General features: G+C 42.3%; 1 protein-coding gene across 2 annotated transcripts in view; it reads left to right on the top strand.

The window, feature by feature from the left end:
• The first annotated feature begins 195 nt into the window (after positions 1 to 195).
• LOC139752917 (histamine H1 receptor-like) overlaps positions 196 to 25,000 on the top strand; it is a 160,729-nt gene continuing 135,924 nt past the window's right edge. Inside the window, exons 1-3 of one of the 2 annotated variants that reach the window (XM_071668974.1) lie at positions 196 to 316; positions 3,713 to 4,224; positions 20,309 to 20,342. The gene's annotated coding sequence lies outside the window, so the exon portion shown is untranslated. The remainder of the gene's footprint in view (positions 317 to 3,712; positions 4,225 to 20,308; positions 20,343 to 25,000) is intronic. The other variant, XM_071668975.1, reaches the window with a different exon arrangement.

Below are 25,000 nucleotides of genomic sequence, written 5' to 3' on the forward strand. Positions count from 1 at the left end.
CAACGCACCAAAATCCCCCAGGGACCCCTTGGCATATCCCTGGGGGAGCCTGGATCGCCTGGGTAGCATCCCAGGGCTGTCAAACAGGAGCTCAAGGGGCATCGTGGGGGAGCTAGGCGGCCCCGGGACGTGCGCGACAGCATCAGGTGAAGGAGGCTGAACCCGGGTCGGGCCACTCAGTGCTCCAGTGGTCGCCGTCGACATCACACGCCCCTCGCGTTCTTCTCCCCCGTCCTGGCCACGCGTCTCTCACGCCCGTCTCACACCTGTGGCCGCGGCTACCTGTGGCTCCCCCGACACACCTGCACGAACACCTGTAATGCTCTAATTGTCCCTCTCAACACCATCTCTTCCTCCTCCTCCTCCTACGTCATTCATTATACCTTCAGAACTCGTTCTAAAAGAAGGCACTTCTACTTAGTAGGTCTTAACGTGTTGCCTTATGTCCTTCTTTGCGATGTCTCGTTAATAAATACATGAATTTATCCATTCCTTTTTTTTTTTTTTTTGGGTTCTATTAACGTCTCCCCTTCAGTACGGTGTTGCTGGATATCTGTCAAGGAAAATGTAAACTCCAGACTCCCTCATCTCCTCAGTTACGACACCTTCGTTCTGTGATCTGTAACACACACTCCCCCTCCTTCCTGGTCGTCTCTCTTGAAGATGTTACGAGTGTCGCAGTGTTACGACGTTGTTATACCCCCTGTGTTGTGACGATCTCCCGGTGTTACACAGTGCTGGATCCGTCTTGGTCCACCGAGGCAAACCAGAGATGAGAGAACGTGGAAACCGAAAGCGATATGTTGGTCGTTGGAAAAAAAGACATTGTAACGCTCTTTTTTATTCGGTTTCTCGGTTAGAGGAGTAACACCACATTTGTGCCAAGGATTGAAACCAGAGAGAACTTAGAAACCGCACAGGAAACAGGCAAGGATGAGAAATAAATGCTGTGGTGTCTATGTATAAAATGTGAAACCTCATTCCTCCAGTACTGTTTACCTGGAGAATAAGTGTGATAATAGAACATCAGTAATGAGGAAATGATTGATAAAGCTGTTGAAAGCTTAGCTGAAGTGAATGATAAGCTTTGTTTATACCTGGATGACGTGGCTCACAAGATAAGCTGTATATACATATGGCTAGATGAAGTGAAGACACACACACACACACACACACACACACACATATATATATATATATATATATATATATATATATATATATATATATATATATATATATATATATATATATATATATATATATGAAAGTGAAATCGTTCTTCAGTAGTTCATACCATTTTACCTAACATGTAATTTTTCTATACATGTGGCACGACACATTTCGTGGAGACATTCCACCTCATCAGGTATAGAATAACGGGATTTTCAAGGTCTATGGAGTGATCAATTTTCGTGACAATGTTTAGCGATCGCACATTTGTGGTCATCCCTGCGTACTCAATGAAGATGCCAATAACGCCTCTCCATTACAGTTTTTCCTGTCTGGCCTATATGAATATCTTTATATGCCATGTATTTGACGACGTAAACGCTCCCAATTGTTGCATGATTTGGTCTACTATTTGTTAAGCTCTTGCTGCTTGTGTTATTGTACTGGAAAGCAACATTACAAGCACTGTCTTTAGAACATATCTTAAATTAGCTAAGTTCGGAGAATAAAGCAACGCTAAACATTTAGATTTATCCTCATTTGCATAGAATGTCTTCCTAGCTTTTCAGTAAGCTTTGTTCACATACCAATTGGGATAATAACACTGCTCAAAGATACGTCTTATATGACTCTGTTCATCTACCAGGCCTATGGGATCACATTTCCGTAGTGCTCTTAAAAGTATCGATATAACTACAGATATTTTTATAAGATAATCATGGACTGAGAAATAATGAATATAACTCCTAGAGATGGTAGGATTCCTGTAGAGTTTAAAGGACAAGTGATCCGATTCCCTATTTATCAACACATTACGAAAGGGCAGTTTGCCTTCTTTTTCCCATTCCACCCTGAATTTGATAGCGGGGTGGATGTTATTAAAATCATTAGAGAAAACATCACAATCTTGTGAGGATGGCCACAAGGACCACACATCATCCACGTATCTAACCCAGGCTTTCGGATGATATCATCCTTTTTTTCCAATCTCAGTCACCAACTTCTACAGTTTCTCAGTCGAATGAACTACGAGCGTTCTATCACCAGCAAACAACAGGTGACTCATTTCTCAGGCACTCTTATCCTCCTTAGACTGCATACTCACCCCTCTCTCCAAGACTCTCGCATTTACCCTCTCTCACTACCCCCATCCATAAACAAATTGAACAACAATGTTGATATCATACGTCCCTGTCGCAGACCAAACTTCACTTGGAACCATTCAATCTCTTCTCCTCTCTTCCTACTCATACACAGGCCTTACACTTATGATAACTTCTCACTGCTTCTAGCAGATATCCTCCCACGTCGTATATTCTTAAGACCTTCCACAAGGCATCTCCATCAACCTTACCATATGCTTTCTCCAGATCCATGAATGCCACATACAAATCCATCTGTTTCTCTAAGTATTTCTCACACAAATTTCTTAAAGCAAACACCTGATCCACTCATATCTCTGCTACTTCTGAAACAATGCTACTCCTCCCAAATCTGATGCTCTGTACATGCTTTCACATTCTCAGTCAATGTCCTCCCATACAACTAATCAAGCATACTAAACAAGACCATATCTCTGTAGTTTGAACACTCACCTTTATCCCCATTTCCTTTATTCATTGGCACTATGCATGTTTTCCGCCAATAATCAGGCACCTTTGTTGATTGATTCAACTGCAATACCATCCAATCCCGCCGCCTTGCCACATTTCATTTTATGCAGGGTTTTCACCACCTCTTTTCTTTTCACCAAACCACTCTCTATGACTCTCTTACCTAATGCCCCTCAACTGCCATAATATTCACCGTCTCATTTAAATCACCCATCACTACCACCCGGTCTCATACATCAAAACTTCTGACACATTCACTCAGCTGCTCCCAAAACACTTGCTTCTAATGATCTTCCTTCTCATGGCCACATGTATAAGCACTAAAAATCACCCATCTCTTGTCATCCACTTTCAGTTTATCAACATCAATCAAGAATATATACATATATATACATATATATATATATATATATATATATATATATATATATATATATATATATATATATATATATATATATATATATATATAAATTGAATATAGCTTGAATGCTCTGTGGTGATGATTAATAACACAAACATCAGGAAAACATCGACAAGCTGGACTAATCACAAAATGCCGTAAATGAAATCAAATACCGAAACATCCCTCAAATCCGGCAGATGCGTTTAACCGCAAAATCTGTGCAATATGTTATCGGTAATACCGGATGATCCGACTGTACGCGAATTGAATAAGTATGAATACTTAACCGGCTATGGCTATGATAGCTGTATTGCTGTTTCAACAGCTCGCTGCGTGTGATGTGTGCAGCGTGGAGGGAATCAGTGACATGTTAGGCTCTGGCAGCAAGAACAGCAGAGAGAGAGAGAGAGAGAGAGAGAGAGAGAGAGAGAGAGAGAGAGAGAGAGAGAGAGAGAGTGTGTGTGTGTGTGTGTGTGTGTGTGTGTGTACATATAGACCGTAACAGCTAATGTGTTTGTAGATGATGCAGTAGCAGTAAGATCACCCCTGTAGAGAGAGACAAGAACATTAAAGAACAGCAATGTAGAACATCAGTGTGTGAAAAGGCTGTTGGAACAGCAGGAACAGGTGTGAGGAGACGAGACAAGAACAGCAGCAGCAGCAGTAGCTGTAGTAGGAACAGCGGTATTCCTATCTCACAGCAGCATGTAAGGAACACCAGTGACCAGGGCTGGTAACAGCACGAACAGCATTGAGTACGGATCCAGCTGCAGTAGCTAGAACAGCAGTGATCAAAACTCTGCTACAGTAGTGAATAGTACTGATCACAGCAGCTTCAACGACCCGAAACAGCAGCAGGAAGTGGGACAGAAAGCCATCTGCACAGCTGCGTCAGCGCAGAGGAACATGATGAGCAACAGCTGAATGAGGCAACAAGCAAAACATATCTGGAAATCTTGCCTCGTAGACAACACGTCCGTCCCTCATCTGTGCTGTCCCTCACTCCTCACTGTGGCCCGACGCCCTCATCATGTGAGTGTCTTGCCCCACATTACTGTCTCCTTATTGTTGCTCATTACTGAATGTCGTTATCCAACACAGTACTCTCCTCATTAACATGCGTTATTACCTCTACACCCCCCTCCCCTCCCCCCGTTGTGAGTCCTCATTATTGCCCCTTCATTATTACTAACCCAACCACTGGTATTCACCTTCGCTAATGACCCTAATTACTGAATCGTAATGACTGTATGTGCTTAATTGGCCTTAATCACTCACTGACCCTAAATAGGTAATGGCTATATCTGTACATATCTGTGCATTCTTATCACTGACTCTAATTACTATACTCATTAATGCCATTTTCCTGTAGATTCTTACGTTATCACAGACCCTAATTACTAGGTTAATTTATGCCATTACCTGTATATTGTTAATTTCCCATCGTACCTAACCCTAATTACCGGACGCTGTAATGACATTGCCTGTATGTTCTTACGTTATCACAGACCCCTAATTACTATGCTCAATTATGCCATTGCATGTATATTACTGATTACCCTTATCACATGACCCAGTCATATGCACTGCTAAATTGAATGAAATCGCTCCATCAGCCAACCACAGGAAGACAGACGAAAAAGAAAAAATGCACGACCCATGAACGCGCTGGTGTGACCTTTAAACTACCCTTTAAAGGTCAGGTCAAAGAAGAGGCCATTATCATACGCAAGGGGTCGTACCGTTTTGGTCAAGGGTCGTACCATTGTCATCAAAAGTCATACCGTTGTGCTCCAGGGTCGCGCCGTCGTGCTCAAGGGATCGTACCGTCTTGCTCAAGGGTCGAACCATCGTGCTCAAGGGTCGTACCGTCGTGCTCAAGGGTTGAACCTTTTTCTGTCTAATCTACCAAGCTAAAGAATGACCAGCCATTTATTACCCTCGTTGTCCTAACGTATATCCATACAGCACTTACATAGACCCCCTGCGTACCATTTATCGCTATTTAATAACGTAGATTAGATTAAATAACTCAGTTTTCAACCCGCTGGATCTGTCACTGGGGGAAACCAATCAGCGTCGACCTTACATGCAAACTCATGCTTTCGAGGGGACCAGTCAACGTCGTGTTTACATACAGATCCTCGGGTACGAGAGGCCAATCAGCAGCGTGTTTACATGCAGATCCAGGGGTACGAGTGGCCAATAAGGGACGAGTTTACATACAGATCTAGGGGATCTGGAGCCTGATCCCTACCTTGATAGTGTAGACTTATTTGATATTCATATAGACGTATCCCACATGATTTATGCATACGGTAGATAGATATATCTATATAAACAGATAGATAAATAATGATATTGATCACGCATAGGATATCACTTTTTCTGTTAATAGAATAAATATATATCACAATGGAAAGACAGTAGAAATACGTTTGGTCAGATATATTGGTTCAGTTTGAAAAGCAGCTTTAAATGAAATCAGAATCACGTAAATAATTCAAAATAGAATTACGTAAATAATTCAAAATAGAATTACGTAAATAATTCAAGATAAACCTTTTCTTTTTTGTAATATTCATTGCATTCGCAAGCACTTAGATGAGGCATGACCTAAAGTCACAGATAAAAGATTACAAAAATCCTTGTAAGCTAGCTATCTGTCAGTGTCCCCATACCACAATGCTTTTCACTGTAGCCCGTATCTGGCCGCTGCTGCTTCCCTTGGTTTATATTTTGGTACTAAGAGCAGTTACTCGAGGATTGACCGTTACGTTCCCTCCTCCTTTCTCTCGAAGCTGTGGAATTCTCACCCTTCTCACGAGTTTCCTTCTTCCCCCACACCTTTTTTTTACCTTTAAGAATCAGTTTTACACACACACACACACACACACACACACACACACACACACACACACACACACACACACACATACACACACATACTTACACTAGTTTGCTTATTTTAGTTATTTCATTATTTCCAAGGAAAATGCGCTTTCGTATATATATATATATATATATATATATATATATATATATATATATATATATATATATATATATATATATATATATATAAATATATCTTTCTTTTAAACTGTTCGCCATTTCCCGCATTAGCGAGGTAGCGTTAAGAACAGAGGACTGGGCCTTTGAGGGAATACCCTCACCTGACCCAATTCTCTGTTCCTTCTTTTGGAAAATTAAAAAAAAAAAAACGAGAGGGGAGGATTTCCAGCCCCCCGCTCTCTCCCCTTTTAGTCGCCTTTTACGACACGCAGGGAATACGTGGGAAGTATTCTTTGTCCCCTATCCCCTATATATATATATATATATATATATATATATATATATATATATATATATATATATATATATATATATATATATATATGTATATATATATATATATATATATATATATATATATATATATATATATATATATATATATATATATATATATATATATATATTTTTCCCCCCTACATATTGGCCTTAACCCACGTTAGCGAGGTAGCGTTAAGAACAGAGGAGTGAGTTTTACAGGGTATATCCTCACTTGGCCCACATCTCCGTTCCTCCTTTTGGAAAAATTATAAACGATAGGGGAGGATTTCCACCCCCCCACTCCTTCCCCTTTATATATATATATATATATATATATATATATATATATATATATATATATATATATGAGAAGTATGAGAATTTCAGGAAATTGATTGTGTAGCAAAAGAGTTCTCATTTCTTATCGAAGTTATTACAAGAGAGAGAGAGAGAGAGAGAGAGAGAGAGAGAGAGAGAGAGAGAGAGAGAGAGAGAGAGAGAGAGAGGACCATTCTTCACTCGTGAGAGTTCTTCACATTCATCGTTGCAGAAGACATACTCTTTCTCTGCTTCGGCTGTGTCTCCTGAACAGATCTCCCACAACCCCCTCTTCCTCCACTGAGGTCTGAGGGGGAACACACTACACTGCCACGAGAAGAGGACATACGATTGACACAGATAAGTCACTCTCTCAAGGGAAGGGGGAGAAATATATGATGATGCTAAATTGCCTTTTCTTCTCTCTTCTTCTCTCTCTCTCTCTCTCTCTCTCTCTCTCTCTCTCTCTCTCTCTCTCTCTCTCTCTCTCTCTCTCTCTCTCTGCTCACCCACCCAACAACCCCTTCCCCATTTCACCTCTCTCTAGGCCTAATTTCACCCATTCCTTCAACCCTATTCCTCTAAGGTACTTGTGCCACCAAAACCATTTCACGTGTTTATCCTGTGAGAGCCAGTGTGGTATCTCTGGGGTGTGGCCAAGTTTTCCGTCTGATGTTTGCCTTCCCCCCAGATAATGCCTTCCCCAGATATTGCCTTCCCCAGATATTGCCTTCCCCAGATATTGCCTTCCCTATAGATTGCCTCCCTAGGTAATGGCTCCCCAGATATAACCTACCCGTGTATTACTTCCCCCCCAGATATACCCTCTCCCAGAAACTGACCCACCCAGACACTGCTCCCCATGTATATTTTCTCCCCAGATATTACCTCCCCCGTATATTACGTCCTCAGATATTATCTCCCCAGGCTATTACCTTCCTAAGATATTCCCTCCCCAAATATTCCCTCCATCAGACATTGTCTCCCCCAGATTATTGCCTACCTCATATATTGCCTCCACCAAACACTGCCTTCCCACAAGTATTGTCTCCCCAAACATTGCCCTCCTTGCATATTGCCACGGTTTCTTCCCAAGTGTGACCCGCTCTCGAGGTAGGGTTTCCACTCCCAGTAAATGCTGGCTTGGTGCTAGGCACCTCTGGGTGACCTGGAAACCAAGGTGAAACCTGCTATGTGCTGGCGAGAAGCTAGAGACCTGATGGAAAACGTAATCAATCAGTTATTAGAGAACCTGAGTATACAGAGGCGTCTAAAGAACAAAGAAAAAATATGACGTGTATGAAATAACGGTGAAAAGGTTAGAGAACACAGAAAATGTGACCTGGAATTAGAGAACGAGTGTAGAGAACAAATGAGGTCTAAGTTATGGTGGTGAGATTAGAGAACAGACAAATGATAGGACCAGGGGTCAGAGGACAAGTGTTCTCTGGAACGATCTATTAGAAAACGAATTGGACGTGTGGTCAGGTTAAAAATTTCAAGGTCTGATGTGAACTCACAGAGGAACACCTAAATTCTATTGATATAAATGACCAACACACACCACTGACTGAGAACATACACCACGGACTGAGAACATACACCACGGACTGAGAACATACACCAGTGACTGAGAACATACACCACTGACTGAGAACAACATACAATACTGACTTAGAACATACACCAGTGACTGAAAACATACACCACTGACTGAGAACATACACCACTGACTGAGAACAACATACAATACTGACTTAGAACATACACCAGTGACTGAAAACATACACCACTGACTGAAAACATACACCACTGACTGAGAACATACACCAGTGACTGAGAACATACACCACTGACTGAGAACAACATACACTACTGACTTAGAACATACACCAGTGACTGAAAACATACACCACTGACTGAGAACAACATACACTACTGACTTAGAACATACACCACTGACTGAGAACATACAACACTGACTGAGAACATACAACACTGACTGAGAACATACACCACGGACTGAGAACATACACCACGGACTGAGAACATACAACACTGACTGAGAACATACACCACGGACTGAGAACATACACCACGGACTGAGAACATACACCACGGACTGAGAACATACACCACGGACTGAGAACAACATACAATACTGACTTAGAACATACACCAGTGACTGAAAACATACACCACTGACTTAGAACATACACGAGTGACTGAAAACATACACCACTGACTGAGAACATACACCACTGACTGAGAACAACATACAATACTGACTGAGAACATACAACACTGACTGAGAACATACACCACTGACTGAGAACATATACCACTGACTGAGAACACTAAATACCCCTTCATTGTCGTGTCTATTGGGTGGTAAAGGGGTCCCCCTACCAGTTCACCACCCACTAAGATGACAGATGGCGCAGTACTGGACCAGTTCACCACCCACTAAGGTGACAGATGGCGCAGTACTGGACCAGTTCACCACCCACTAAGATGACAGATGGCGCAGTACTGGACCAGTTCACCACCCACTAAGAGGTGACAGATGGCACAGTACTGGACCAGTTCACCACCCACTAAGAGAGGTGACAGATGGCACAGTACTGGACCAGTTCACCACCCACTAAGATGACAGATGGCGCAGTACTGGACAAGTTCACCACCCACTAAGAGAGGTGACAGATGGCACAGTACTGGACCAGTTCACCACCCACTAAGAGAGGTGACAGATGGCACAGTACTGGACCAGTTCACCACCCACTAAGGTGACAGATGGCGCAGTACTGGACCAGTTCACCACCCACTAAGAGAGGAGTGGACAGAGCCTCGTCTGTAAGATCCTTGACCGTGGAGGAATGCGTCTGCCTCAGTGTGGACAGGACCAGGATCGATGGCAGGTGGTATTTGAGACCCATTTATAGGATAGCTCTGTCTCCTGTCTCCATAACAGACAGACGAAAGGACAGATTTGACAAGCTAACCCTGTCTAGCCGCCTATCCTTACATCCCTTCCTGAAAGGGGTTCTATTCCTACCTCAGGACCGGTTTTAAACAAGGAGGGATCCAGCAAGGTCAAGTGTACCCTACGTTCAGTAGCAGGGGCAGGTGGACTGCTTTGACACGAGTTCTTTATCCATATTCGACTCTGATTCGTCAGATGACGAAGGGCACACACACACACACACACACACACACACACACACACACACACACACACACACACACACACACACACACACACACACACACATACACAGAAACACACACACAGACGCACACACACATACGTGTGGCACGGTGAGCACAACAATGATATATTCTTCTCAAGTCCCCGCGATCGATACCCACTGTCTTTGGCTGTGGGTATCGAACCAACGTCTTTGTATGGCTACCAGCCCATCCTACCTAAACCCCCAGAGGTTAACGACCCTCTTTTATATAAGTAAGGGTTGGGGTGGGGGGGGTGGGGGAAGCAAGGGTTGGGGGGAACCCCCTCCTCGTCCAGTGTGTGGTGACCTATGACGTCAGCGCGCGTCTGGTTGACCGCGCGCGAGCATCGCCTCAAATCACGACTTACTCAAAAGGCTCAAAATTTTTTTTTTTTTTTTGAAGGTATCGGAAGTAATGGAATAACCCCCCCCCTTCACCCCCCCAGCACGTCACGGTACGAGAGGATAGGTTTCTCTCTCTCTCTCTCTCTCTCTCTCTCTCTCTCTCTCTCTCTCTCTCTCTCTCTCTCACCTTGCAGCAAAACCGAGGAAGCGTCAAGTACTCCACTCCCCTCCCTCCCTTGAATGAGAGAGAGAGAGAGAGAGAGAGAGAGAGAGAGAGAGAGAGAGAGAGAGAGAGAGAGAGAGAGAGAGGTGGCTGTCCGGCTCATCCCTGCATGCACGTCTCAGCGAGTTTCAGGGAACGCATTTGCTAACAAATCATAATACAACATGAATAATACTACGCATTCTGGCACACGACGTTTTCTCTGCGTTTTTGCAAGCGTCAGCTTTTCAGTGACGTACTGATTGTGTGACGGTGACTTTTTTAAAACTAAAGAGATATTAGGGTTTTATATATATATATATATATATATATATATATATATATATATATATATATATATATATATATATATATATACCTTTATAATATATATATATGTATATATATGTATACATTGAGATGTATAAGTATGTATATTTGCGGGTGTGGACGTGTATGTATATACATGTGTATGTGGGTGGGTTGGGCCACTCTTTCGTCTGTTTCCTTGCGCTACCTCGCTAACGCGGGAGACAGCGACAAAGCAAAATAAATGAATAAAATATAACCTTTATAAGTTGTGGGGGAAGTTAGTGACCGTGTAGGTGAAGGCATGTACAGAGCATCAGATTGGGGAGGAACAGTGTGGTTTCAGAAGTGGTAGAGGATGTGTGGATCAGGTGTTTGTTTTGAAGTGTGTGTGTGTGTGTGTGTGTGTGTGTGTGTGTGTGTGTGTGTGTGTTTGTGTGTGTGTGTGTGTGTGTGTGTGTGTGTGTGTGTGTGTGTGTGTGTGAGTGAAAAAACTTCGAGAAACGATTGGATTTGTCTGTGTGGGGTTGAATTTGTCTTGTATGTGGTTGGAGAGAACCGAAGAGGATGGGCTGAAATGGTTTGGGCATATGGAGAGGATGAGTGAAGAAAGGTTGATAAAGAGGATGCATCTATCAGAAGTGGAGATAGCAAGGGGAACATGGAGACCAAATTGGAAATGGAAGGATGGAGAGAAAATGATTTTGAGCGATCGAGTCCTGAATATGCAGGAGGGTGAGAGACGGTGCACGGGCTAGAGTGAATTAGAACAATGTGATATACAGGGGTCGACGTTCTGTCTGTGGAATGAGCCAGAGAATATGAAGTATGTAAACTGTGGAAAGGTTTGTGCGGCCTGGTTGTGGACAGGGAGCTGTGGTCTCGGTGCATTACACATAACAGCTGGAGAATGGATGTGAGCTTACGGGAGAAACAGCGATCAAGTCTGAAGATATATATATATATATATATATATATATATATATATATATATATATATATATGATTACAAAGTGACCTTTGGAGTTTTCTGAACTTCCTCGCTACTGTAAACAGCACAATTGCCTTTGGGAAGCGAATTCATAAGTTTGTGTTTTCCAGGACAAACGAGACCCACAGGGCTTTGCCTTGATCCTCAGTGATGGATGTTTCCCCCCCCCCCCCCCCCAACTGTATCCAGAGAGAGAGAGAGAGAGAGAGAGAGAGAGAGAGAGAGAGAGAGAGAGAGAGAGAGCGTGGTTAAAGTCCCCGATTCACAAGTCACTCATGACTGGAGGAGTGAAAGATATTAATCTTTCTCTCTGACTGGGCACATCTCTCAAAGAAATATAAGATTTTATTCTGAGTCGCAGATGAATGCATTGTCCAGCGCACAGCTGGGGATGTTTAGCGAACCACACGTGTGTACGCTAAGCATATCCTCTCTGTCTACGCCAGAATGGAACATCCCGTAATAATCTACCCATATATTCTTTCCTTCGTTTTAAAACCAGATCACATTTATATACACACGTGAAACGTAAAAGAAAATGAATATAAGACAGAGGAAAAGATTACAGAATAGTATGAACCATAACGTATTCGGGATATTCAAGATTTATACTCTTATATTTACCTCCTATTGTGGATAGATATTTCCAGTGGTTTAAGTCCACTTCTGACGTTCAAAGTTTCAGAGTCTTCCTCTGTATCAGTGTAAATATTCTTCATATCTGAATTAATTCAATATGCAAATCCACCAGACATTTGGTTTATTTATAAGACAATGCTCAACTGATTACGTTCTTTTGGTCGAGTTGATATTCGAGTCCCAAAGAGACAGCAAGTGACTATATTCTCAAAATTGATCTCAGTCATTCTTTTAAATTCTCTCTCTCTCTCTCTCTCTCTCTCTCTCTCTCTCTCTCTCTCTCTCTCTCTCTCTCTCTCTCTCTCTCTCTCTCTCTCTCTCTCTCTCTCTCTCTCTCTCTCTCTCTCTCTCTCTCTCTCTCTCTCTCTCTCTCTCTCTCTCTCTCTCTCTCTCTCTGTGGAAGGGACACAGATATACCCGCCCCCATAATCTGATATAGACCTTGGGATATCACAGGACTGAGATAATATCTGGATGTTCAACTCGACACTGATACTCTCGAGCGGAGACAAGAGATGAAGTTGTAAACTTCTCCTGAGTATTGGACAGTTTAATTTCAGTGTAAACAGGTTTTAGGAGAGTGTTGCCGGGAATGTAGACAGTTCTGGGGTGGGTTTAACCCTGAACCTCGACAGGCTCTGGGAGAGTTTACATTGAATGTAGATAGATTTTGAAGAGTTTACCCAGAACGTAGACAGGTCTTGAAGACTCTATTCTAACCGCAGACGAAACGGTACTAGGAACACGACTGTTCTTTTAAGTAATGATGTTTGTGGTCTTACTTATACTTTTTCTGCCGTAGTGTACACGAAGCTTTTGTAAGTGATTTAGATAAGAAGATATGGAAGATATCCGTCCATCTGTCTATATACATACATGTATAAATGTAGATACTTTTACATGTCAAAATTACCTATAACGCTCTGTGGATATATATATATATATATATATATATATATATATATATATATATATATATATATATATATATATATATATATATACATTCTTGTAAGCTTGATTAAACTTTGGATTAGAAGACATTGAATTCGCGGCCACTAGAATTTGACTTAGATGTTTCTAAGAGGCCATTTATACAGATCAGGGGTCAAAGGTCATCATGAACTCGACAAGACAGTATACGTCGATTCCCTCATTACAATGTAGCGCTTTCGCATTTCGCTTTTATTTACGATAAGACGAGTGATGTTGTAGTGAGGTTGGGTTCGCCTCTGTGGTTGGAAGGGAGTGGATATCGATCCTGGGGCCTCGAGATGAACAATTCATTGTTGTACTCACGACGGCGCTTAAAACACACACACACACACACACACACACAAGCACATGTGTGTGTGTGTGTGTGTGTGTGTGTGTGTGTGTGTGTGTGTGTGTGTGTGTGTGTGTATGTGTGCGTGTGTGTGTGTGTCTGTGTGTGTGTGCCCTTCGTCATCTGACGAATCAGAGTAGAATATGGATAGAGAACTCGTGTCAAAGCAGTCCACCTGCCCCTGCTACTGAACGTAGGGTACACTTGACCTTGCTGGATCTCTCCTTGTTAAAACCCGGTCCTGAGGTAGGAATAGAACCCTTTTCAGGAAGGGATGTAAGGATAGGCGGGTAGACAGGGTTAGCTGTCTAATCTGTCCTTTCGTCTGTCTGTTATGGAGACAGGAGACAGAGCTATCCTATAAATGGGTCTCAAATACCACCTGCCATCGATCCTGGTCCAGTCCACACTGAGGCAGACGCATTCCTCCACGGTCAAGGATCTTACAGACGAGTCTGTGTCCACTCGTCTCTTAGTGGGTGGTGAACTGGTCCAGTTCTGGGCCATCTGTCACCTTACTGGGTGGTGAACTGGTCCAGTACTGCGCCATCTGTCACCTTAGTGGGTGGTGAACTGGTCCAGTACTGCGCCATCTGTCATCTTAGTGGGTGGTGAACTGGTCCAGTACTGTGCCATCTGTCATCTTAGTGGGTGGTGAACTGGTCCAGTACTGGGCCATCTGTCACCTTAGTGGGTGGTGAACTGGTCCAGTACTGCGCCATCTGTCACCCCTCCCCCCTTAGTGGGTGGTTAAGGAGTGAAAGATTCCCTTTTCCTCGAGGAGACGCAAAAGAAAAGGGGTATCTAGTGTTCTCTTGATGTATGTTCTCAGTCACTGATGTACTCAGTCATTGATGTATATTCTTAGTCACTGATGTATGTTCTCAGTCACTGATACTCGTTCTCAGTCACTGATGTATGTTCTCAGTCTCTGACGTATGTTTTCAGTCACTGCTGAATGTTCTCAGTCACTGATGCACGTTCTCAGTCACTGATCCGTGTTCTCAGCCACTGATGTATGTTCTCAGTCACTGACGTATGTTCTCAGTCACTGATGCACGTTCTCAGTCACTGATGTATGTACTTAGTGTGGGGAGGTAACATGCAGGGAGGTAATATCTGGGGAGGCAATATCTTGGGGAGGCAAATATATCCAGGAAGAAATGGGAACTACGAAGTGGCAGCTGAAGATGGGAAGGTAGAAGTGTAGATGGTTTATTGGCTCTGGTGACGAGTGACTTATAGGGAGAGAGAGAGAGAGAGAGAGAGAGAGAGAGAGAGAGAGAGAGAGACAGACAGACAGACAGACAGACAGACAGACAGGGAGACAGACAGACAGACAAAAAGAAAGGAGAGAGAGAGAGAGAGAGAGAGAGAGAGAGAGAGAGAGAGAGAGAGAGAGAGAGAGAGAGAGAGACGGGGATCTGACTCGTGGTAAAATAGAGGCAGAGCAAGCACACAAGGTGAGCGCAGGCGATCAGCCAGCCCCATCATGCCCAACTCGACCTAAGTAGGTATTACGCCGAGCGAAAGACGGAAAGCAATAGAAATGGTAAAGCAAGGAAGAGGAAGAAGTAATAGGAGGAAGGCAAGAGAGAGAGAGAGAGAGAGAGAGAGAGAGAGAGAGAGAGAGAGAGAGTCACCGGGAGAGAGAGCAGACACTATTAGAACAATAGATGATATATTCTGAGATAAATTTCTCCCTCTGACGGCATTTAGTCTCAAATAGGTGTACTTAATTACGCTTCTGATTTAAGCAGATGCTGTTAATTACGCTTCTGATTTAAGCACATACTGTTAATTACGCTACTGATGTAAGCACATGCTTTTAATTATGCCTTCCATATGACCAAATTAATCATGCTTCTCATATTCGTAGAAGTCACTAATTATGCTTCTCATATACGTACAAAAAGGGATCCGTGCTGATTGTATGGGTAGATATTGTTACTTAGATTATATACTAAATAGATGTGACTTTGACCTTTATAACAAAAAGTGTATTCTTTGATTCAGTGGAGAAAGATAGCGCTATAGACCAGAATTGTAAGGGTAAAAACCCATGGTAAATGTAATTCGTTTGAGTCCGTAAGGGGGAGGAGTAATGTAATTGTGGAGCCAAGGTAATTGTGGGGAGTTTAATGTGACAAACACGGTAAACCTGAGCGTTATAGCGAGGGAGAGAGCAGTGATGATCACCACGCTCTGACAGTGGGTCAGGAACAACCACATGATATTAAAGTGATCCAAGACAACACGTAGGAAGATATAGGAGGATCTAGGAGGAAGAGGAGGAGGTTTTAGGAGAGGGGGAGGAGGAGGAGGAGGAAGAGGAGGAGGATAGGAAGAGCAGTAGAGAAGGAGGAGGAGAAGGAGGAGGAAGAGGAGGAGGAGGAAGAGGAGGAGGATGGGAAGAAGAGGAGAGGAGGAGGAGGTTTTATGAGAGAGAGGGGGAAGAGGAAGAGGAGGAGGATGGGAAAAGGAGGAGGAGGAGGAGGAGGAGGAGGAGGAGGGAGAAGAAGAAGAGAGGAGAAGGAGGAAGAGGTAGAGGAGGAGGAGGGAAGGTCTGCATCTTCCCTCATACTGATAGACAGTCGACTAAAGGGTTAGTTGGCCCAGTGAGGGGGACGCGTCTATGAGAGACGCCGTGGGAAAGGAAAGAGAGAGAGAGAGAGAGAGAGAGAGAGAGAGAGAGAGAGAGAGAGAGAGAGAGAGAGAGAGAGAGAGAGAGAGAGAGAGAGATGCAAGATGTTTCTTAGGCACAGCTAACATAAATGTATATGAAGGAGTCGCAATGATCGGTACGTCAAAATTTGTGTCGTGTCGCCTCCCCTTGGCGCTGTACAATATGGATAAGCACAAAAGTCTACGGGGCCAGCATGCCACGTTTCACTATCTCTTTTTATAATTTGGGCTACGTTGAAGTCTTTTCCATCACCATCGCTGTGTTTATATATATATATATATATATATATATATATATATATATATATATATATATATATATATATATATATATATATACTTTTCATGTGTGCAGAATACACGGCAATGCAGGGTTGTTTGAGCGTGAAACACACGGTGATAAATAATTTCGAAATTCGTAGCGAATGGGATGGCTCACATTATGTTGATATAGCTTATGGTTATGGCTCGTAAGGACGTATTTATTGCTTTCTTATTTCCCTCCCGGTGTGGGCGAGGAGGGAAACCTGCAGCCATTCATCTTTTTTGCAGGAGAAACCCGTGAGAATTTTTAGATCTCTCCTTTTAGCAATTGAATTATGGATTCTTATATATATATATATATATATATATATATATATATATATATATATATATATATATATATATATATATCCGTCATCATCATTTTTTTTCCTCATTGTAACGAAGGAAATCATCGCTCTGGATTCTCTTCCCAGAACACCAGTCGCTCCGAAAAGGGTTCAATCTCTCTCTCTCTCTCTCTCTCTCTCTCTCTATATATATATATATATATATATATATATATATATATATATATATATATATATATATATATATACCTATCTATCTATCTATATAGATGAATATATATATATATATATATATATATATATATATATATATATAGAGAGAGAGAGAGAGAGAGAGAGAGAGAGAGAGAGAGAGAGAGAGAGAGGACATAACCCTCGACCAACACTCTTCGCTGTCAACCAAAACATCACCTCGCTCCCCCTACGAGAGTTACTTTCATCCTCCATCATTTTTTTTCTCTCCCTTTTTCTTTCTTTTCTCCCCTTTACAGATGGAAGGTATCGCTTTGAACCTACTCCCTGCACACCATTCACTCGAAACCAGTTTACGATTAGAGCACATTCTCTCTCTCTCTCTCTGTCTCTCTCTCTCTCTCTCTCTCTCTCTCTCTCTCTCTCTCTCTCTCTCTCTCTCTCTCTCTCTCTCTCTCTTTCCTTTCCACACCGTCTCTCCTAGACGCACGCCTCTCACTGGGCCAACAAACCCTTTAGTCGACTGCCTTCTTCCTCCTTCTCCTCTCTTCTTCTTCTTCTCCCTCCTCCTTCTCCTCCTCCTCCTCCTCCTCCTCCTCCACCACCACCTCCTCCTTGTCCTCCTCCTTCTCTACTGCTCTTCCCATCCTCCTCCTCTTCCTCTTCCCCCTCTCTCTCCTAAAACCTCCTCCTCCTCTCCTCTTCTTCCCATCCTCCTCCTCCTCCTCCCCCTCTCCTAAAACCTCCTCCTCCTCCTCCTCCTCCACCACCACTACCTCCTCCTTCTCCTCCTCCTTCTCTACTGCTCTTCCTATCCTCCTCCTCTTCCTCCTCCTCCTCCTCCCCCTCCTAAAACCTCCTCCTCTTCCTCCTAGATCCTCCTATATCTTCCTACGTGTTGTCTTGGATCACTTTAATATCATGTGGTTGTTCCTGACCCACTGTCAGAGCGTGGTGATCATCACTGCTCTCTCCCTCGCTATAACGCTCAGGTTTACCGTGTTTGTCACATTAAACTCCCCACAATTACCTTGGCTCCACAATTACATTACTCCTCCCCCTTACAGACTCAAACGAATTACATTTACCATGGGTTTTTACCCTTACAATTCTGGTCTATAGCGCTATCTTTCCTCCACTGAATCAAAGGAATACACTTTTTGTTCTATATGTCACATTGATTGATCGTTTATCTAATCTGAATAACAAGGAGCATAGCTAGTCTTTTGAACGTATACTAGAAGCATGATAGATTTATTTTTTTTTTTCCATGTATAACTGAGAGGCATAATGAATTCTTCTTCTACGTTAAGCATGATTACCGGTTTGTGTACATTAGAAGCATCATTCATGGTATCGCTGGAAGTCAGAGGTATGATTGGCTCTGCCTAAGTATTTGAGAAGCATAATTATCTTTGCATTAGTCTCTGTTCTCTCTTTCTCACCCTCTCTCTCTCTCTCTCTCTCTCTCTCTCTCTCTCTCTCTCTCTCTCTCTCTCTCTCTCTCTCTCTCTCTCTCCCTCTCTCTCTCTCTCTATCTATCTATCTATCTATCTATCTATCTATGTGTGTGGGGGAGGGTTGGGCCATTTCTTTCGTCTGTTTCCTTGCGCTACCTCGCAGGCGCGGGAGACAGCGATAAAGCAAAATAATAATAAATGATATATATATATATATATATATATATATATATATATATATATATATATATATATCCAAGAGGAAGAAAGTACTAGATTTAATGGGATTGGCGGGAACTGCCTAGAGTAAGATTAGGGGAAGGGGGCAGGCGGTTTTGGCTACGCGGCTGGCCCTTTAGATAAGACCCTGAGAGAGAGAGAGAGAGAGAGAGAGAGAGAGAGAGAGAGAGAGAGAGAGAGAGAGAGAGAGAGAGAGAGAACATAAGTCTTGCAGAACACTGGACGTCGTTAGACACACACACACACACACACACACACACACACACACACACATTCCCTTCCCCGTCAACAGCGTTTATCCTCACTTGGCTCCGTCTTCTAGGATGCAGTTCATTATCCCAGGTTATCTTATCTAATCAGGACAAAGCGAGTGTTCGAATTCCGTTCTATATATTTATATTGTCTCTTTTCTCTTAAGCCTTAAGGGTTGTTGGGAACTAATTATAAGTGTGATTTCAGCCTTAGAACGAGAGAGAGTTTCGTGGAAATATCATTTACCATCGTACGTTGATAAATTATGTGGTTGATAAATGTAAACTATTAATGGATAAAAACATTACTTGTTGGCTATTTTGCATAAAATAAGGAATTTTCGCAATCATTCTCTAGTCTCTTCATGAATTTGTTTATGAATTTGTTTATGAATTTGTTTATGAATTTGCTGAATATTTTGATGTTTTGATTACTCTTAGATTCTATTATTAGCTGTTATTCATTGCTTATATTTTTTCGTTAGTCGTAGTAAAGAAAAGAATATACCATGTTTGTTTATATCTGTTTTTATCACTCATTTAAGATGCCAGCTGCATTTACATTTGCATTTGTAGTTTTAGACAATTTACAATCATGTTTCTTTTCATCATTTTAATTCGTAAATTACTTCCCTTCTTCTTGATTCTTCCCTTCTCTTAATTCGTAATCTAACAGTCTATTATTTTCATGAATTCATCAAGAAATATTTAGTATATCAAACAAACATCCATAGCTTAAGAACATGTTATATATATATATATATATATATATATATATATATATATATATATATATATATATATATATATATATATATATATATATATATATATATTATATATATATATATATATATATATATATATATATATATATATATATATATATATATATATATATATATGTAAGCAGAATTTTTCAAAAAGCTAAAAGAATGATTGTTATAAAAACGATTTGTTTTTGTCTTGCTTTGCAGGGTTGCAAGATAAGCGCTTACTGGCCATATAAAAGTAAGTACTTCGTGCAGATGGCGACACTGTTGTCTGTCTTTCGGTACACTTACGTTAAAGAAAATTATATATTCATCCATAAAACGAAAATTTATATATACATTCATCCATAAAAGGGCTGAAAAATTGATTCTCAAATGTCTATTTTTGGGATGTATATGTGGGAAGGAACCGATAGTGATCGTACTGAATAAGACAAAGCCATTGATTGGTGACCTTTATCCACTCTTGCATGATTGGTCGTCGGCTACGTTAGCGCGAAGGCGATTGGCTGAGACGTAAACTCGAGGCTGATTGGTTGATGAGGCATTGGGTAAAAACAGTGTCATAAATCGATTTTCAGGAGTTTCAGAACTTCAGGAAGTGTGTCAGAACTTCAGGAAATGTGTCAGATTTCAGTTAAGTGTCTCAGATTTCAGTTAGATATATCTCGGACTTCGGTTAAGTGTCTAAGACTTCAGTTAAGTGTCTCAAACTTCAGTTAAGTGTCCTAAACTTCAGTTAAGTGTCCTAAACTTCAGTTAAGTGTCCTAAACTTCAGTTAAGTGTATCTCGGGCCTCAGTTAAGTGTCTAAGACTTCACTTCAGTATTTGACATCAGTGTGTGAGGGCTTCAGTTAATGCATGTCAGGCTTCAGTAAGTCTGGGGTCGAGAAAGATTCAGCGAGGGTGTCTTGAACGTAAATATGTACACACACACACACACACACACACACACACACAAACACACACAGACACACACACACACACACACACACACACGTGTGAGCGTGAATGGGGGCATTATAGGGATATCACGCCGGGTAAGCAATTACTACCTTTATGGCTAATGACTTGATTCGCTTCATTAAAATAGACTACCACCACATATGGTCATTATCGCTTTCTAGATCAATATCTCCCCGGGTCCAAATATCCGTAGTTACCGATATTCGAAGTTCCCAAGATTCACATTCACCGATATTCTTAATTTCTGATATTCTTAGTTTATTATATTCTTAGTTTATGATATTCCTGGTTTATCATATTCTTAGTTTTTGATATTCTTAGTTTATCATATCTATATCTATAGATATTCTAGTTCAGATATTCTTATGTACCGATATTCTCAGTTCGCTTTATTCACAGTCCCGATAATTCCTAGTTCCTATGATTTCTAATTTCCGATATTCCCAATATCTTTTCAGTGCAGTTACCGATATCTCTACACCATTCAGTTACAGATATTCCCAATTGTTATTACCCCAGGCTACCGATATTCAATTCCCAGTTCTACCGATATTCTCATTCCCCCCTTTTTACACTCAGCTACCGATATTCCTGTTGTACACACGTTTTCTGTTGCTTATGGTGATGGTGAACTTCCTTATTAAACCATCAAATATGAGATGGTCTCCATTATGGCTTTAGTTTCCCCTGCCGTCTTTAGCTAACCTATGAAAGAAAATAAATACAGGGCCGGCATCATTGCATCATGGAGTCCTTCGTTGCCTACACCATATCTGTGTAGTTTTTGTAGTGTAAGTGTATAATGGCTTACCTGTATCTTACACCTCCACTGTCAGGATCTCTGTACGCTGGGGTTGCTCCTGCAGCTCTCACGACACCAGCCACGTCCACTGGGGCAGGATTACGAGCGCTGTTGCGTCTCTGAGCATAGGATGATCCGAGGATGTGATCAGTGTAATTTTGTGTTGGTGTTACATACTGGACATGGACGATGTTTTAAATGTTTGGGAGATGGATGGACGGGGTCCAGAATTCAGAGGAGAAAGTGTAACTCGTACATGTCTGGGGAGTGTAGTTTGGGAGGAGAGAGTGTGGCTCGTACACGTCTGGGGAGTGTAGTTTGGGAGGAGAGAGTGTGGCTCGTACACGTCTGGGGAGTGTAGTTTGGGAGGAGAAAGTGTGGCTCGTACATGTCTGGGGAGTGTAGTTTGGGAGGAGAGAGTGTGGCTCGTACATGTCTGGGGAGTGTAGTTTGGCAGGAGAAAGTGTGGCTCGCACACGTCTGGGGAGTGTAGTTTGGGAGGAGAAAGTGTAGCTCGTACATGTCTGGGGAGTGTAGTTTGGGAGGAGAAAGTGTAACTCGTACATGTCTGGGGAGTGTAGTTTCAGACGGGTTTAAGACTAGGTTGGGAGGGCGATTGTTTACTGGCTGTTGGGTCATTTCGTTGTGTATGTGGTTTTGTCAATGTTGTGTTTATTGGGCGAGAGGGGAAGGGTAATTTGTGAGTATAGGTTGTTGAAATGTGAGACAGGGGCCTGCTTTTTTTTACAGTGTGTGTGTGTGTGTGTGTGTGTGTGTGTGTGTGTGTGTGTGTATGTAAACAAACCTTTATTATCCGCCCATAACATAATACTACAAGAAAATACAGTCTTCATTGATCCTGTCAAACATATGAATAACTTCTTGGCCAGAGAAGTTCATCGCCAACCCTTAGAAAAACACTTGAGACAAAAAAATTGAGCGTGACACTTTCAAACACTTTCTGCCATTACTCAAAACCTTCAATACGTTCAACCAATAAACAGTCGCCAACACCTCCGACGTCACGTGTTACGTCACTTATTACAACCAATCAAAGTCGCCGCAGCTTCTGATGTTACATGCTACGTCACATGTCACAGCCAATCACAGTCGTCGACGCCTGCGATATCACATGTTAATTCACATATCACAACCAATCACAGTCGCCGCAGCCTCCGATGTTACATGTTACGTCACATATCACAACCAATCGCAGTCGCCGCAACTTCCGACGTTACATGTTACGTCACATATCACAATCAATCACAATCGTGGACTTCTCTGACGTCAAGTGTTTCGTCACATACCACAACCAATCACAGCTGCGGACTCCTCCGACGTCACGTGTTACGCCACATATCATTCCTTTAGGGTTATTCTATTTTGTCTGACCCCGCCTTTTACCCACATCTTATCCAATAAGACTCAGTTGTCTTCCTCCAGACACAAAGTTCATAAGGATGCCTTCCTCTGAAGATGCTCAGATGGCTCCGCGGCAGACGATGAAAACACTTTGAGGAGACGTCTGCTGGGCCTCAAACGAGAGTAAAAGAAAAATTGCAGGATATTTAAATGATCATATGAAAGGAACTGCTTTTATGTTTTGTTTTTTACGTCAAACATTGCCTAGAGAGCATCCTTTATAAGGCTATCCAAGTATATATATATATATATATATATATATATATATATATATATATATATATATATATATATATATATATATATATATATATATATGTATTCCTGTGAGTCCACGAGGAAATGAAACACGATACGTTCCCTAGTGCACTTTCGTGTAATAATCACACCCTCAAGGGAGACACAAGAAAGAAATGTAACAGTCAGTTGATTTAGAACGAAGAGACGTGGCTAGGACCCCCTGTTACCACAGGCCCTACCCACACTGTGGAAGATTCCCCACTATCATAAGTCCCTCCCTTTCTCCACCACTGTGTAAACCCTTCCAAAACCACCGCCACAGCTCCGAACTCCACCTCGCCACCACTGTTAAAAAAAGAACCTCGCCAATGACCAATTCTAGAACCAACCAGACCTCATAATACCTCATGTCACAGTGGTGCATGATGAACTTGATGACACTGTGAATAATTATGAACTGAGGTTAACTGAATGAGGCGCGCCCAAGACACGGGATAGACAAGGCCTGTGTGAGTTGGGAGTCTGATGAGTTATGAGAGGGTGAACATGAGGGAGTCTGATGAGTTATGAGTGGATGAACATGAGGGAGTATGATCTATGAACACGTAGAAAGTGAGGTGGCAAGAATATGAGGGAATGTAACAGAATATGGTTTTGTGAATATTTGCTTCGTGGGAACCAGGTCACAGACCTACCTAAGACAGGGCAATACAGGGAAAGAAGAGAAGGGGACACGAGAGATAAGGAAAGGAACTTGAGAGCTATGGAAGGGAAGCGAAGAAAATGGAACCCCACCCACCCCTCTCCCTTCATTTACATAGGGTGGGTGAAGGGTGGGTGAGTGGGTGGGTGTGAATGATGCCTCGAAGACCATACACACACCCACCCACACACCATCACCCTCACCCCATTTCCACTCTCTGTATACGCCTGTGCTCCCTATTCATCCCATGTAAACACCGTTCACCACCATTTTAGCCCCCTTGCAAACGCCTAAGAAAACTAACCCTTACACGCTGAAACACACACACACACACACACACACACACACACACACACACACACACACGCACACGTCTCTGAGACGTCTGATACCCCGTCAATCTTGAGGAGATGGCCAAACAACCCTGTTATCCCATAGCGACGGTGCGAAAACCTTCCCGTTGTTGTATAAGACTCGGGCCTTTTAGTCTCCCTCAAGACCGCTTGGCCCCTTCCATCCCTTCCTTCCCTGCTCAGCATCTCTTTGCCCCTCTCCCCCTGGAAGTATTCCAGCCATATCCTTATTTCCAGTTTGGTGTAGAGTAAACTGGGCAAGGTTCACTCCCTTCCCTTCCCTTCCCTTCCCTTCCCTTCCCTTTCCCCTCCTCCCTTCTGCTCCCTTCTACTCCCTTTGACCTCCTTGACACGTCTGAACCCAAGCTCTTTGATCACTCACACAACCCTCCCCCCTTTAGGGGCACCC

This window comes from Panulirus ornatus, chromosome 13 (genome assembly GCF_036320965.1).
Source record: "Panulirus ornatus isolate Po-2019 chromosome 13, ASM3632096v1, whole genome shotgun sequence".
Classification (NCBI taxonomy): Eukaryota; Metazoa; Arthropoda; class Malacostraca; order Decapoda; family Palinuridae; genus Panulirus; species Panulirus ornatus.